Source organism: Notolabrus celidotus, chromosome 12, assembly GCF_009762535.1.
Source record: "Notolabrus celidotus isolate fNotCel1 chromosome 12, fNotCel1.pri, whole genome shotgun sequence".
Classification (NCBI taxonomy): Eukaryota; Metazoa; Chordata; class Actinopteri; order Labriformes; family Labridae; genus Notolabrus; species Notolabrus celidotus.
The window spans coordinates 8,055,146-8,068,022 of record NC_048283.1 but is presented as its reverse complement, the minus strand read 5'-3'; the positions used below and the strand labels follow the sequence as shown (position 1 = coordinate 8,068,022).

General features: G+C 39.9%; 1 protein-coding gene across 1 annotated transcript in view; it reads left to right on the top strand.

Annotated features, from left to right (window-relative positions):
* The first annotated feature begins 5,332 nt into the window (after positions 1-5,332).
* Positions 5,333-12,877, top strand: part of phldb3 (pleckstrin homology-like domain, family B, member 3) — a 41,817-nt gene continuing 34,272 nt past the window's right edge. Inside the window, exon 1 of the mRNA XM_034698297.1 lies at positions 5,333-5,918. The gene's annotated coding sequence lies outside the window, so the exon portion shown is untranslated. The remainder of the gene's footprint in view (positions 5,919-12,877) is intronic.

The following is a 12,877-nucleotide window of genomic DNA, read 5'->3' as shown; positions in this document are numbered from 1 at the left end:
TTCAGCGGTGTTAATTTGTGTTGGGAAGGACATTTAAAAGAGAGCTTAGACAGGATAGTTCCATTCAGGGTCCGGTTTAGTATTCAGGAACGTGTAATCTGGGACAATTGAGTTCTTCCACACAGCCTTTCCAGTGATTCCAGACTTTTTTAAGCCAAGGCCTCACACTTACAAACTCACTCCGCTCACTCGCCTGCCAACCACAGCCTTTTTGCATAGCAGGAGAATGAAACTACCCCGTTTGAATGTGGAATCTGAGAGCCAGTTTTCATTAACAAAATGTCACTGACGTATTTGTGTGTGCTTTCAACTCTCATGTGTTTCTGTGATTGTGTATTATTCAAGGGGGCCTGCTGAAATGTGTGCCAGTATGTCAATAACTAAGTCTATGATGTCAATGCAGTATGAAGAAAGTGCAAGTATCAGCACAGTGAAGGCTGCATGTTTCCAAAGGTTTTCCATGTGCTGCTCTGAGCCTGACCGAGCAGCTCATCATCAGTCAGACAGGTTGTTTGGAGGAGTTGGTGTCACATGCCTCTTCCAGGGAAACACGCTCATGTGATTGCATGCTGGCAGGAAAGTGTTAAAACAACTCAGGTGTTAAAAAGTCATTAACCCCTCCTTTTTTAAAATCATCATGATGCAGTAGAAAACAACTCAACTGCCTGTAAACAGCTCAAATCTGATCTGCAAACAGGAGATGTGTTTTTATAAAGGACATTTGTTTACTGGACAGAAGGATAAAATCAAATATTATTTTGATTTGAATTATGGGACATGTAGTTTCCAAACACTGTGGTGTCTTTACTTGAGGGGCCTTAAAGCCAATATAGCTCCCTCTGCATACATTAACAATACTTTTTTTTACATGCTGCAAAGAGTTAGCCAACTGTATGACTCTACAAAACTGCATCACTACACTGTAAATATGAAAACTTAAAATTGTTGGCTTGAAAATGATTTTTTGGGTAAGTAAACACATTTTTTCCCCATTTTGTTTCAAACTACATTAAAGTAGTTATCTCATACCTGTATTCATTTTGTTGTGTGAAGTTGGTCTCATTTCATAAGTTAGGTTGGCAAAACTTGAAATTATGAGTTTGAGGCTCGGCTAAATTATTTGAGTGTGCTTCAGGCAAAGAACGGGGTCTCCAACTTAAATCTACAGGGGTCTTCCACACTTTCAATTTCCCACATGTGGCACCATCTCTCCTGTCCTGTGTGGATTTTGTTGCCGTAAAGGTGAGTATTTAGTTTGAGTATTGTATTGAAACTCTAGCTTTACAGTTGGTCTACTGATAGGGGGTTGATTACCGGTTAATGTAACTTTAATTATCGCATTCTCTGTTTAATTTTCACAGCTTCATCTTAACTTGGTGTTACTTTGCTTGTTGTTTTTATTTATTTTATTGTGTTATTTCATTTATTGTGTTTTAATCCCTCTGTATAGTAGCCTTGAGTGTTGAGAAAGGTGCTTTTAAATAAAATGCATTATTATTATTATTATTATTAATTTGTTTAGTTAGTTAGTTTAATAAGCTACCTTGTAAGTGGGAAAACGTGCAGTAACACAGGTACATTTCCAAAATAATAATTTGGCACCACTTTCACTTCTTAGTATGTAGAACTCCAAACTTTAAGTTACACTACATATGAATAATAAGTTATCCTAACAAAAACTAATCAGTTGACTCAAATGTAAGATTTCTAGTTGGCCTCAAAACTCAAAAAATCTAGTGCAGACAATTGCCTTGAAATTTTGAGTTTCACAGCTTTTTCGTTTTAACAGATTTTACTTGAAATCCATCACAGGTAACTTGAACGCATAACAGCAATGGACACATTTCTTTTTATGAATATTCATTGATAGATTGACGTTATATGCCACGTCACTAAGCCGATAAAGTATGATTTATGAAGGAACTAATCCCCATTGAATTATACTTTTTTTACAGTATTTACAGCACCAATCTTTAACCCTTCTGCTATTACAAAAGTAATACTTACAAGTTTTCCACAGTGATGTATACAGATTTAACATTTGTTAAAACCAGAACACTTTATCAGATTGGCATTTATAATCTGCAGAAACCTCAATTTATCTGTGACCCAACAACAGGGCTGGATCTTTGCATCCCATTCAGTAGAAAGCACATATTGTCCCCATACACGGTATATTTTCCCTGCATGTTTAATCTGATCTGGCCCCTTTCAGCTGCGCTTATATTGTTCCTTGGGTGGGTCACTGTATGAATATCTTTGATGATTTTGCCCGCAGGGTTCTATTTTCCTCTCAACAGGCAGAACACTTTTTATAAAGAGGTCCTGTTAAAATGGGAGTAGGTTAAATAAAAGGTTATTCATAGGTGGGGGCTGCCTGGTCACATGCAAGCTAATACTATAATAGAACACACACATGTACACACTGTCCACCAGATGTCCATGTCAGCACTTTAGACAAACAACATTATCAGGCAGTGTCTGCCTCACAGCGCCCTCAACAGACACCTGCGTTGTTTTTTTTTTACTGCTGACAGGAGGTGTGTGGCTGTTGTTGCTCTCAATCTGAAGATATGTTGCTTTAGAGACACACAGAGGTATCCACATAAAATAGTCCCATTCTCTTCTGCCTGTATTTCTGGCGGGAAGCAAATGTGCCAGCTGTCCTTTCACCCAGTCTGTGTCACCCATCTGCCAGCCCTCTTTCAGTGTCCCCCTCAGCCCTCTTACACTGTGCCACCATGAACCTGCTGCTCATTCTCTCTCACCGGCGACATGTCAGGGGAAAGAATCTATTACACGATCTGCTCATTCAGAACGGGCCGTAAAGAGGCCAGTCAGGGTGATAAAACTCTCAGAGTGAAGAGCAGATTCCTAAAGAAAGTACTCCTGCGTTGTATGTTGACTTAAAATGTATGTGTTAATATTTGTGAGTAAAGTGTAGAGTATTTTTGCATTCTAAAACTTCTGTAAGTATCATTTAGTACAGGAATTTAGATTGCCGTGGTACTCTGGTATGTTTACAGTGACTAACTAATACCTTATGGTATTTTAATCTCAACTGGACTCAGTGTAAGACTGCTGTAAAGGGACCTGCACTCTAAATGGGTGTTCTTAAAGAATATGCACAGTATACTGTATGTTTGCATACCCTCAGCTAACACTATCAAAGTATGAAGTCATAATGCCAGGATGGACATTAAATGTCTGACAGCAAGTTTAAGATATGTATATTACCATTTCTGTACCATGTAGGGACTTTAAATGAGCTAGTTGTACACTACAGAAATGATAAAGCACTATCACAGATTTGGACCACACCAGCCTCATTCATGCCAGGTGTAAACAGGGCGTTAGTGGGTACTGAATGAGTGGATGAATATCTCTCCAGTGCCTCTCTGGGCCTTATGCATCTGTAAGGATTGCAAAGATATACATTACATTTAACTGAGATTTAGACAAATGGCAATCATGCCAACTTGAATCAGCTGTTCTAACAGGTGTAACATTGCCTTTGCAGACATGTATGAATAAATATGAATGTAGAATGTGCTGTAGCATCTCTGCCAACACTGAAAATCGCTAGAAATTAACTTTAGTTCAATAAACGGTTGCTGATTGCTTTAAATAGACTGATTTAATACCTAGCATGACATGCCTACCTTAAATGTAACACTGCATTTCTAACTAGCACATGGAGAGCTGGAGCTTCCCTGAGCAGCTGAAGCAATCCTCAACAAGAGCAAAAGTAATAGCTTGTTTGTAACATCTAGATGTAACATAATGCTGAGGCACATGCTAATGTGCATGTGCCAAAAATGTGTGTTCTTTCCAATGGTAACCTCCCACTTGCTTTATTACCTTGGTAAACAACTTATTTTTCAGTTTAATGTCTCATTCAGTAGTTAAGAGTTGTCCTAAATCCATCATGATGTTTACTTCATAAATTATGGTCTCGTGTAGAGTTAAACAATGATGCAAGGTGCGCTTTTGGACACAGTTAACAGGGTCAGTGTCTTCTGGCAGCTGTATGGTAAATGTCTAATCAGCTAAATTAGCTGAAAACAGCTGTTTGGCGTTTGATATGGAATTTGAAAAAATCCTACTTCAAAATCATTCATATGTCCAAACTGCTTTTTTCAAATATATTTTTGAAGGAAGTAAAAGAGCATAAGGCATCTCATACGTCAGTGCAGGGTAGTAAAAATACCACCTACAGTTCTTGTTTCATTAGGCACACAGGTTTTATCTTGTGAAACAGCACTGATCCATGTTGTAGTTGTTGAGAGGTTGTAAGTCTTAAATTGGCTCACAGCCCCCCTGCTCTTGTGTTTATGCCCATGTGCTTTATACGTGTTACATTGCTACATGTTATGCATTGTACAAATACAATTAAGAAGTACTGAAAATTACATTGTTTATAGTCTGCAGCAGGGGTTCCAAAACTTTTCAGCCCATGACCCCCAAAATATCGGTGCCAAAGACTTGCGACCCCCACTGTCCCTCAAAGGGATTTAATATGGCTTCATTTAGCTGGTCTTCAGAAAATTAGCCTACTTATATGAGCATGTGGCCGTGTTTCTATGAATTAACCTACTGGTACTGATGCTTTTGATAATTAACTATTCACTAACCCTAAACTTAGGAGTCATCTGGCAAAAAGAAAGGCAGAAACTCATTACATTTTCTATTTTCAAGTTTTATGTCAAGTTTAGCTACTATTTTTGTTGATATTTTTTTATTATAATGGGTAAAATGTACTAATTTTGGATAACTTAAAAAAAAAACCTTCTGGAAGACAACTCAGGCCCCCCCCCATGTGTGTCTCGTGACCCCCCAGGGGACCCACACTTTGGGAATCCCTGGTTTACAGGGCCAAAGGTGCACAAAGGGCTTTGAACCAGAACCAGAGTGTGGATGAATCTTTTATAAGGAAGATTATGATGAAAATAATGATTCTGAAAACTACAGGAATACTCTTAAGATTAACATTGTGGTTGTCGCAAGAGAGCTATTATCCTTTAACGCACTGTTTGTTCCCATGGGTCATCATAAATATTAAACCCATGATGAATGGAAAATAAAAAGAGCAACTTCTGTTCATTTCTACAAAAGATTAAACTAAGTGACTGCTTTTCCTCCTTAATATGGAATATGTTAAAAACGTCTCCCCTACTATCTTTTGACCTAATAGGTCAAGTCTCTCTTATATCACTGTAATATTTAAGTCTTCCCATGGGAGGCTGTGACATGAAAAGCATTTAAGGGGCCTTTAACTTCACAGTGTGCTGGCAGTATGCCTGGATGACGCTTTGGTTCAGCACTCCACAATGAAAAAGCCCCGTCAGTTCCCAGAATAGAAATCCCATTTCGGTGCTGGACTTGAACGGGACTCTCACTGTTTGTGTGCTCGACAGGGAGCTGGAACAAGTGGAGAACCTCGCCATGTACTAGCAGGATACGTTTTGACATTATGCTTTGGCGTACAACAACATGACACACTTTTATTGTTGTCTGACTCAGCTCCCTCCTCCGTCATCTCCCTCCTCCGCGTGCTTTCATTTCAAGCTCACCTGCTGACGCCGACAGCAAGCCAGCAGCCAGCAGCAGCAGCTCACACTGGCCGAGCTGTCATGTCTCCTGGGAGGGATTGAATCAAACCAGGTGGAGACAGAAACAGCAGGAAAGACAGATAACCTGCATATCAGGGACTCAGAAAACTTTTATCGAGCGCGAGGAAACTTTTACGCGCTTTTACCGCGTGTCGTCTGAAAGTGAAAGCGCGTCAAAAGTTCGCCGAAGTGACGTTTTGACACCTTTTTTCCGCGTTTCCCTTTTTTCAACTCATCTGGCTTTGCGATGTTATGACTTTAAGGACTCACAACTGCTGTCGTTTTGAATCGGAGCACGTTTTCCAGGTAAGACTTGTTTGATTCATTGTTTTTTAGGTCAACAGAAAAGGGGTTCCTCTTACATACGACATACACAAAGTTCCTTTTGTAAATATCAGGCTGTAACAACTTCCCCACGCGAGAAAAGTGTCACAGTATGCTCTACCTTTTTAGCTCTGACATTGTGTTTTTAACAGGAGGCTTCTGAAATGGGAAACTTTTTTAAAGTGGTCTTTAAAACGTCTACTTCAGTTCATTTGTACCCTTATTAAAACAGTTATTTATAAGGTTTCGTTATACAAAGCACCTTCTTGTTTGAATAAAAACATCTGTGGATGTGATTGTAAAATAGTCCAACTAATGTTTCCTCCCACCCCAGGGCTAAATACAGTCCTGGTATAATTTAGATTATTCATACCTTATCTGGAAAAAGTGTTCACAGCACAACTTTCTCTGAGCTTAACTACTGTTTCTCAGCAAAACATTGTCCCATGACAATAACCTCAGTTTACTGAAATTCCCCTCTTGTTTACAGTGACCCTGGGATATCTTTCCTTTTATCCCTACATCAGCTCACACAAGGTAAACAGAGTGGGTGTAGGTGGAGGCAGGATTGTGAGGGGAGATTGAGTTGTGTTGGGAGGGTTTGCTGTCTGGGGAGTTGTGCCTTCAGTTATTTTGTCTCTCTCTCACACACATACACAATCACACACATGCCTTGTTTCGCCCGCCCTTTGGTCAAATCTGTGTCTGAGCCCTTCGTCCTGGGCTGTCATTAATGGATCACTCTCTTCTTGCATCATGATTCCCAGGGATTTACTCACGCCAGAGGAATTTCTGACAGTGCAGTTGAACCTACAGTCAGCAGCTAGATGGGAACTGATAACTGCACTCTCGCACAGGAGCCTTTATCTTAATTCCTTAACTCAAAGAGTTTTTCTGTTTCAGACACCTATTTAAAGTCTATAGGTTCATGTGTATCGAATGCATTTCACAAGGGCTGCAACTTTTTTCACAGCAGATTCTTCCACTTTTCACAGTAAAAAAAAAACATGCAGTTGTTACGAATACCATTAATGATGGTTCACTTCTGGTCCCTTTTAGTCTTCACAGTCTGACATTAACACATATGTACCAAAGTCTGAAGGGGAAACGCCTACATGAAGTTCATCTATCATAGAGGCTCTACTTCACCCCTGCGCTTTGTGTTATCACTTTGTTTTTAAACTTTTATTTTGTTGCTGAATGTGGACAAAAGTGTGATTCACACCCTTCAGTGCAACATGTGACCTGTTTGCATTTTATATTGGTCAGTTGAAGCTACCTGGAATGCTGGATTATGATTTTTTGTTTTCATCTAATTACAGTTAAAATATAAAAATCTGCATTCAAGCATCGCATCGAATGTCTGGTCAGATTTGTGATTAGGACTCCTTTACATTTTTTTTCACAAGTGTTTTTTGGACAGCTGATACTGATTTGACACAGGGGCAACCTCCACTGTTGAAAAATGAAGTCACTGCATAAAGGCTGATTTATACTTCTGCGTTGAATCGATGGTGTAGCCTACGCCACAGGTCTGCATAGCTCCCGTACCTACGCAGAGGCCTACGCATGTAGTTGACGTGCACCTCCTCCAAAATGTAACTACCTGTATAATTCATGCAGACCTCAAGCCCTGTGATTGTTCCGCTCGGCGGCATTGAATTTTCCGCATTTACAGCACTTTCGGGATCCCCGCTCATCGGCCGCACATCGGTCATATATTTCATCTCCTCCTCTCTATTCTTCATGTAATCATGTCTGTATGATAAACAGCAACATGTATCAGCTGTAGATTAACATAACACGCTCTGAATCGCTGTGGAAAAGTCAACAGAGATCGAAGCGGGGCCGGAAGCAGGTGACCGGCTATCAGAGAGACCACACTGCCCTCAAGCATTTCAGGGGAGAATTGCCGCTTAACCCGGACACATCAACGCACAAGTATGTGGTGCTCATGTCTGCATCAGCCCCTGCTACGTAGGGGCGACCAAGAAGTATTATCAGCCTTAAGTGTAAAGAACTGCAGTTCCTCCAGTGTCCACTGATGACTGGCTCCAAAAGCCAAGGAATCCCCTTTAACAGCCATGTTGAAACGCCAATTTTTACAGCAAAATTAAACATGCTTACGGCCTGTTTATTCTTCGTTTTTTTGGCTGAATAGTTCTTTTTTTATTTGTACACACTGTACAGAGGGTGAATTTGTTTTATAACACCAACATTTAGATGATATTAAGACTAGGAGTTATCCAGAGATTTGCTTAACTAGAGGCGTGGCTGAGCGAACTTACAGGGAGGCACGGTGTAGCCGTTTGCTAGGAGGCTAAAAGTTCCTCTCAGCTTCACCTCGATGTTTTTTTTAAGGTTGTCTGAAAGTTGAGACAACATTTGTAGTATCCGCATTGTCATCGATTGGCTTCAAAACCCCTCTTTGGGAACTAATGGGTGACGTCCATGTTTTATACAGTCTACAGTCTGATGGCTTAGAGCATTTAAGAAAGTGGGCCCTCTTGACTGGATTTTAAAATGACATACTTTTTTTTAAAGTATTCTTGTCATGTTGTTTTTAAAACCTGTGTGTTGTGTTGCTGCTAGTTTGAACTCTCAGTGTGCAGGCCTTGCATCTGTTGGTGTAAAACCAGTATGTCCACTTCCCCTCACTTAGATCTGTCCTAATTTTCTAGGCTTAGTTTTTGAGAAGAGTCTGTCTGACACTAGTTTGTGTGGGACTCATGCCAGAATCTGACATGTAAAACCAATGATTAAAACTGCAGAAAACATCCACCACACACATAAAGCTGCCTTTGTCACTGCACAACATTTCAAACTGACGGGAGCTTGTCAGCCAGTTATCCACAGGAATGTAGAAAAACTCACCACAAATAACTGAGTGAGTGCAAAAAATGAGCCCAATACAATCTTTTTTTTTTTTTTTTTTTTTTTTTACAGCGCTGGAGTGTTTTAGGTTTTCTGCATTCAAGTAAAAATCAGCTTTGTGTTCACTGGGTTAAATGCATGATTCAAAATACATATAGATTTCCTGCCTTCTTCTGATTCTAACACTTCACTGCACTGGCTGCATGAGTGTTTTTTTCATGTGCATCGTCTCTCAGGTACCATTCAAGACTTGCCACTTTTGTCTCACAGTCACACAGTGGCAGCTGTGTGGAAGCCAAAACACCCTCCCCTCACCTGCTTTTCATGCTCACAACCTTGTCCTGTGATGACAGCTTCCTGGTCTTTGGCACAGAGCAGCAGCCACATTAAGCAGATCCAAAGGTCACCGCAGGGGAGTCCACTGCGTTTATTAATTGGTCAAACTGCATCATGATCTTTGCATGAATGTAAATAAAAATTGCAAGATGTACATTTTTCTAAATCAGTTTTTAGGATTCACATTGCACATTTAATCAAATTAATATTGACGTAGCTTTCACATGCACACGAGTACAGGGTGTAACCTTTATTTACCTTTTAATAGAATCTAGCACAAAGCAATTGGTGAACTGTGACAAAATGAAACCAAACATCAATCTTTTGAATTAATAAACACATGGGATGTTTTTTTCCCTTTGTTCAGAGCCAAAGTGTAGCTGGATAAGAGCAAGCAAATGGGCCCAAAAAGGCTGTAATAGCTCCATTTCGACCATAAAAACAGGAAAATCACAGAATCTCTCTGGAAATATTGGGTGCATGAGGCACTAATGTGATGATGTCAGGCCTGCTGATGAACACAGAAATTTTAAGAGTGCAGATTTGGTCTGTTTGATTGAAGCCACAGCCTGTAATTGTGGTAAATAAAAAATGTCCTGCTAGTTCACAAGCTTAATAGATGGTTTTGGTCTTATGCCTTTAACAGATGAGAGGTCTCAACTTACAGTAACTAAAGAAACATGTTGTTATCTAGACTTTAGGAACCCTTCTATTCCATGTTATTAGAATGTGTTATAGGCTTTTAAAGTACAATGCAGTGTGACGTCGGTGAATAGATCTGGGCCGTTGAGGATGTGTTAAAAAATTTAAGTTGGACAAATTTACTCTGTGGGGATTGTTCAAACAGCCTATCAGCAGTTTCTGTAGTTTTTCACTGTGAGAAAGTGTGTCTTCTGTCAAAGAGTCTAAAAAAGGGAGTGGAACTAAGGGGCATCATAATGACACTGAAAGTGTGCTCCGGTTATCCTCCATAGATAAGGAAGTTGTTGACAAAATGTTGGCAAACATCCATTACACTGATGTTTTTGATATCTCAGCAGGCAGCCATCTCATTAGATCTCCTGTGTCTGCCAGAGACAACAAAGAGATAATAACCTTAAACAGATACAGCATTTTTACTGCTTTAATCTCTGTGACTGTGGTACGATAAAGAGGAAGAAAGCTCTGTAGATAGTATGACCATCATATAAAGAATTTACAATAAAAGTATGCTAAACAAAATCCAGCAAAGCTTTTGGCAGCACTAGAACACATGACATTAGCAGCACCTACATACTGTATCTGCAGTAGAGTGTTGGGAAGGCAGTGAGTTTAAAAAGTAGAGCCACTTTATTAAAGCTCCAGTGAGGGACTTTCATGTTGTGTTGATTTTGGCACCCCCTGTGGCAAAAGTAGTTATTTTTGTCTTTCTGCAGATTTTTTCCTACAGCTTAAAGCTGGGGTTGGTAGTCTCGGAAAACCAGCATGAATTTGAATGTAGCTTTTCCTCATGACTCCGTCTAACCCCTCCCCTCCTCCCTCGGAGCTCCTCCAAAATGACGCCACCCCGCTCACATGCACGAGCGCCGCTGATTCTCGACCATATGATCGTGACTGATTCAAAACCGGTCCTCACCAAAACATTCTCATAGTGAAAGTTAAAAACACAAACAAACATGGCTGCTGTTAGTACTCACAACTATCATGCTAGCATTATCCAGTTGTACCGGTGACACGATATCAGGAGAAAAGTTATAACACACATATAATACTGTAACAACTCTACTGTTTGTTAAACGTGTTCAGTGTAGATGTTCTTAATTCCTACAGTGTTGACCGTCAGGAGAGGTGTAGAGTGTGCGAGTGGGAGAGAGGAGAGGAGAAGTTTTTCATTTATTCAAACATTGATTTTTGCTTTGTTGGTTGGCGTGATCACGGCCGACAGTGACCGTTTATTAAAGCTCAACGTGTTCACGAATCGACTCATCATCACTACAGCGTCCGGACAGACGCTACAATAAATATATATTTTCTGTAGGACTTACTGAACGTCATTAATTATTCTGCTTGTTGGTGAGAGCTTTTCAGACTCTGATCCGGACTACAGTCCTGAGCAAAGCACCTCATCAGGTCAGAGGGGACAGGCCCGAGGACGAGCGAGAGGGGCAGTAAATAGAGTCAGGGGAAGTAGAGGCAGGAGACGGGGACTCGGAGGAGTGCACGCCGGGGAAATGTACGCGCAGGGGGAGGGCAGAATGGCTGGACGGGATTTGATTGGTTTAAAATGTGGGGAGCCAAAACACGGTAATTGGTTAGTGTTTTCCCAGGTTTACTCCGGCTGTAGATAGCAGTTTTTTTTCACTCTTTTTTAGGAACACATTATGTATTGATTGCCATCAGGACATAAAGATCATTTTAACCAGCATAACAAAAAGTGTATCTAAATCTGATTACCAACCCCAGCTTTAAGTAGTGTTTTCAAATTAGAAAATATCCCCATGCTGTCTCAAAGGTATCACTCAGTGTTGATCTTTCATTTAGAAATAAGAAATTAGAAAAAAAAAAAAAAAAAAGAGGGAGCTTTAATTCACTTGATACCTACTCAGTGGTTGTTTTAAGCATAACAACATACTACTAATTACTATATAGAAATAATCAATGATGTCTCTAATTGTCTTGTTATAGGTCATGAAAGGGTGTCATTCTTAATTTATGGGTGTTTTATAACGGGCTCAAAACTCCTAACAGGAGCTTTAAGAGTATTTTGAACTCACTTGATCTTTAAAATTTCTGTCATTACATGTACTCAGTTAGAATTTATTGATGTGAATTTCACCAAATGATATGAATAAAGGGTAGACGTGTTCACAGTTTGTAAATGAGGTAACACCAAAAATATTTAACACAAATGACCTAAAACAACACAAATCACCTGTCGATGTTTGCATTGCTGTGCACAGTGACCCAGAGGTTAAACTCTGTTAAATCAGGGTCACTTAGCTCTCCATTACAAGAAGAAAATCAATTTTCCACTCTCTCCAGTCACTCTTTGAAAAAGATTTAAAAGTAGCTCTTTATATGTTTTCCCATGCAGTGTTGATCATTTTTATTTACATTAACTGCCTAGCTTTTTCATTTGTGAGCTTCTTTATAATACAAATGTATCACATTAATGATTCTGATTTCATCTGTGTCACTAAGACTTAACTGTGTCAATAAATGTAAAACAAACATCATAAATACATATCAAACTGTACGCTTTGTCATTTATTTGAGAGAGCTGCCAGTGACGTGACCTCTAAGCCCGGCCTCTGAGGATTAACTCTGACACTGTACATTGCCCCCCCTCTGTGCAGGGCAGTTTAGCTCACATGCTCAGTGTGTGACATGTTTTTTTCATATAGTGAATTGCATTGAAAGCATAGTGACAGGCTGTAATCAGCATTCACACCCACACAGTGCATGCCACCATCAAGGCTCTTTTGTCCTGTGTGTTGCCGGTGGAATATGGCTGTTGTCCGTGTTGACTTTATTGGTTTGTGTACACAATGCTTAGCCACACTTTTTCTTTTGATGAGGGGTCCACACAGGGACGAGGTCATTTCACACAGCTACTGCATGTTATATTTATTGTGTGGAAGCCACAGGTTTCAGTAACAGACAGATACAACAACACATATTCAGTCTTTGCTCACTAGCAGTTTGACACACAAAGCTAAGTCTACTATCTCAGTGGAAACTAAAGTGGGGTA